The following is a 4,762-nucleotide window of genomic DNA, read 5'->3' as shown; positions in this document are numbered from 1 at the left end:
CATTTACACCCTAGTGCTGAATCGGTCGACCTCGGCGATCTTCGAGATTCGTACTGGCAACCTTTGAAACACAAACTATGAATCGCATAAGCATCGTTGTGCGACATCTGGCGAACACTTTACGAACTAGTACTATTGTTGTTTACACAACAAAGCCAAAGTATAGAATTCTTGCTATTAACAAGATTCGCATCGAGAAATGTTTTATAACGTTATATATTGTGTATGTGACATAGTTGTTGGCTTAAGATGATAACGGTTTAGAAATTTCATATCGATCGATCATATTCTCGATTCAATTCAGATTTCATTTTCATTCAGTTGGCAGCACCAGGCAGCACTATCGATACCGGGACAGCTTCCTCCTTACTCCTCACCCCGGTACACAAATGCACCAAGATAAAGTGTGCGGATAATACTTTCAACCGCGACCTTTCACCTACAAAATCAAAATATTCATAGTCATTCGAACGATAATATAATTGCAAGTGGCATGTACCTCTCTGCTGTACCTCTACACACACTTTAACACATTTAATTTTAAATAGACTATAGGCGTACTAGTAATCATTTATATACTTATCTACGTACCTAACAACGTCGTTCTATAATCATCGCTCCTAAAATGTGCTGAACAGACTCTATCATTCTTCGTAATCTGGCTCAGTTTAAGATTCTTCCTTCTGATAGAATGTATCCACTGTTTTCTAAGTTTTACATCCTTCGGAAACTGATGGAACGAAAATGGCATGTCTCGGTTTTTGCACAATGGCACACAACAGTAATCCGGCATTTTTATTGAATCTCAGGATACCACAATAATACTTATGAGTCAATTAAATGACAGCGATATTCTAACCTTCAAGCCCTGAAACAAATGAAGGTGGAATGGCGTAGTCCGAGTAGTACACGCGCGCTACCTATTGGTACTAGTTCAGGATAACCCTATAGGGACCGTGCGAATGGCGAGTGGTGTGCTCTTGCGACTACTTCAGAAAATGTTTGATGGGGTAAGCTGCAAGCCAGCGCTCGAGTTAGTTTATGACGGTGTTAACTGAAAGAATGGAGAGTCGAACGAGTAAAAGTAAACAAAACTTTCACTCATCTCCCAGCAAGGAATTGACATTAACATTTATTGTAGGGGACTTCTCCTTCAAATTAAAATGAATTAGCCTCGTTTTGTTCACCCTGTTTTATTATGAGACATAAGGTGGGTTTTACAGCATGGTAAGCCTCTCAATGTTGGCCAAAAAAGAGAAAGCAATGTCTCCTCAACCCCTGATAGCGTCTGGGACCGAATACAATGTATCTTTGTTACTGTTAGTTCTCTGCACTGAAAACTTTGAAGTACGTCAGTGAGCAAAATAAAAAGATAAAAGTGCATACGTGCCCCTCAATGTGACACTACCGGTACCCGTAACGACATATTCCGAATTAATGGCAGATAATACTGAAAATAAAACCTTTCCAGTAAGGGAATGGAAGTACACAGGAATTGCTCATGCCTTGAAATTTTCACAGTGATACTTCCTTTAGGAGAATATACAAACATTTCACATAAGTTGATGGTCAAAACATACATGGATATCTGCACTTGGGTGTAGTAGACGTGACTATCTCTAATATTATTGTTGTGTCACATACAAATACGGTACATTGCTCCGTTTCTTTTGAATAATAGGCTTTCTTTTTTTTTTTTTTTTTTTTTTGCTAGGGGCTTTACGTCGCGCCGACGCAGATAGGTCTTATGGCGACGATGGGATTGGAAAGACCAAGGAGTTGGAAGGAAGCGGCCGTGGCCTTAATTAAGGTACAGCCCCAGCATTTGCCTGGTGTGAAAATGGGAAACCACGGAAAACCATTTTCAGGGCTGCCGATAGTGGGATTCGAACCTACTATCTCCCGGATGCAAGCTCACAGCCGCGTGCCTCTACGCGTACGGCCAACTCGCCCGGTAATAGGCTTTCCTTTACACGAAAAAAGGACACTTAATTTCCAGGAGAGAAAAGTCTTTGGGATGAAATACTATCCCGTCTGGACTCGAACACAGCAATGGGTGCTCTACTTTGATGCACACTCCCACCTGTTTTACAAAACAGTCATTGAGTTCGCAGTATTCAGCCACCGCAAGTTGTTCAGTGTTCCTAGCGTACCTCATCGCAGGTGTGTTAAGGGATGTGGAAATTAGAAATGACCTTGCAAGCTGATCATAATCACCACTTCTCAGTGCCTTAATCTGATGAGCTTGCTGGCTGGCAGATAAGTGTAATTTTCTTTGTTTGAACCATGCAGCACAGCGATATTGAAACCTTGTGTCAAATGCAATTTTGTACATCTGTTCTGTTGTAAATGTAACATTTGCGATATAAAATATTTGCACATCTTGAGGCAAGAAATCGAGGTCATTCACGGGTTTGATTGATAATTTAACAGCGGACATTTTTGTAACAAATTAGCACCTATGGACTGCATGGGTATTCTGATTTTGTACTTCGTTCAGACACTTGATCAAATCCTCAATTTCGCTACGTTCTACAGCATCATCTGTCCGGCTTTACCTCTTTATTTTACAATCACAAGTCAAAGCTTACTGCCCTGGTTGTAATGAACTGCACTGTCAATGGTCCGTTGAGTGCCCCATCAAACGAGTGCAGCTGTTCCCGTTAGGAGCGCTAGCTACTGAAAATCTCGTGCGCGCACGGTCCCTATACAACCTATCAGTTACGTGAACCTGACCGCACAGCCACTTGCTCGGTATGTTCTGAAGTGCTATATCGTCCCTGGAGCGTCAGACTTTGGGTCGGGAATACAACTGGGAAGGAGGACCAGAACCTCACCCAGACAGCCTCACCTCACCTGCTATGCTGAACAGGGGCCTTGTGGGGGATGGGAAAATCGGAAGGGATAGACAAGGAAGAGGGAAGGAAGCGGCCGTGGCCTTAAGTTAGGTACCATCCCGGCATTTGCCTCATGGAGCAGTGAGAAACCAGGGAAAACCACTTCCAGGATGGCTGAGGAGGGAATCGAACCCCCCTCCTCCACGGTTCGTATCACTTTTCAAATTTCGTGGCAAGTAATCACACCAACCACTACATCACAGAAGCGGATAGACTATGATTATTTATTTATTTATTTATTTATTTATTTATTTATTTATTTATTTATTTATTTATTTATTTATTTATTTATTTATTTATTTATTTATTTACTTATTTTTTAACATATCGTTTCGGCCTCGGGGGACCACAGCTTAACACTTGTCGGCCTTTTCTGGATTTCTAATATTCATCCATGACTTTCAATTCAGAATTTACTCTGATTTTGAAATCATCGTAGATGTAAATGGAAATTGTGTTTGGCAAAACAACTTGCTCTACAGTTAATATTATAGCAAATACACTTAATCTTGCTTAAATGTAACAGAAATCTATACAACATATTAGGCCTACTAAACTCCTTGCTCATGAAGGAAAAGATGTGAAGGAAAGTACGAGTAGTTCAGAAAATCTGGGGAATATAAGCCTACTTGTTCACTGAGATAAAATCAAGAACTCATGAATTAGATGATGCTGGATTTAGAACGTTGAACTTAGTATTTCTTGTTTGTTTTTTTGTTTTTCATGGAATTTATTGTACTCTTGTTGTTGTTGTTTAATTATGTTTTAACTTCACTTTTTTATCACACTACTATAGGTGATCATTGCCACCGGGATATTTCCCAATCGCGATGTATTTGTTAGTAATAATAATAATACTAAGGTAATGGAAAAAATGTGGAGCCATCCACTATTGTGCGTACAACATATTACTGTTCACCTTGCGCATGAGGGAAAACATGTGAAGTAAGGTAGTTCAGAAAACCCGGCGAATGTACTTGTTCACCGGAGGTAAAAACAAGAACTCGTGATAAGGTAAACAGAAAAATACAAGAAAAAAAAAATGTGGAACGCTTCACGATTTTGCGTGTCATCCTTGCGCAGGGGCCATGCTAATCTTCTCTGTATCGTTCCAATTTTAGTATATGTACCGCCGAAGCGAGTACAACCTCTCGACCTTTTCAAGTTGTATATATACTTAGTGACGGCGAGTTCATATCACCTAAGGATCGACGGCATATTTGGTAACCACTTGTACTTTCGTCTTTGCCTATTTTTAAATTTACAAGAAATGAATTGGTGAAAATAAATATTTTCTATGCTATTTTGATCTCGTATCTTGCTATGAGAAGCAAACTAATTTGTTTGACGGGATTTAAATAGCTACTTTGCTGCGAATGTGATCACTCAGACCATTACTGGCATGCGCATGTGAGGCTAGTAGAACCATGGAAGCCAACGTTAACATTTTTCCTATAAGTCAGTAGGCGTATTGTAGGTTTCGAAATCCATCTGATGGAAGAAACTTACAGCTTACTAAGTTTGCACTATGATGTGACAGTAATGTTTGTACAATGATCAGGGCTTACTAGCTCTAGATATTCTGTTTCAAGCTGGCGGAACACCGTTATGTTGGTCATTGACAGAGCAGATATGACGCAGAAAGAGGGAAATGCGAAACGTCATGTCCCAGTGAGAACAGCATTACATAAAAGTAATATGGTCTGCACTACAGAGAACAGCGATCCATCCACCAGTTATTATTTTCAAGTTCCTTTTGTGGTTGTTGCTGTTGTTTGTGCTTTTGTAAATAAAGCAGAACTGACGTGTTACAAAGTACGTCTCTAGGAAAAAATGGGATTTATGTCATAGGCAGACATAACAAA

The 4,762-nt window shown here is 40.0% G+C and overlaps 1 non-coding gene across 1 annotated transcript; it reads right to left on the bottom strand.

Moving 5' to 3' along the window:
- Positions 1–3,935: 3,935 nt before the first annotated feature.
- LOC136883592 (U6 spliceosomal RNA) lies at positions 3,936–4,042 on the bottom strand. The gene has a single exon (XR_010861278.1). It is a non-coding gene; the product is annotated as a U6 spliceosomal RNA (small nuclear RNA).
- Positions 4,043–4,762: the final 720 nt, after the last annotated feature.

Source organism: Anabrus simplex, chromosome 11 (genome assembly GCF_040414725.1).
Source record: "Anabrus simplex isolate iqAnaSimp1 chromosome 11, ASM4041472v1, whole genome shotgun sequence".
NCBI lineage: Eukaryota > Metazoa > Arthropoda > Insecta > Orthoptera > Tettigoniidae > Anabrus > Anabrus simplex.
This window is presented reverse-complemented; position numbering and strand designations above follow the sequence as displayed.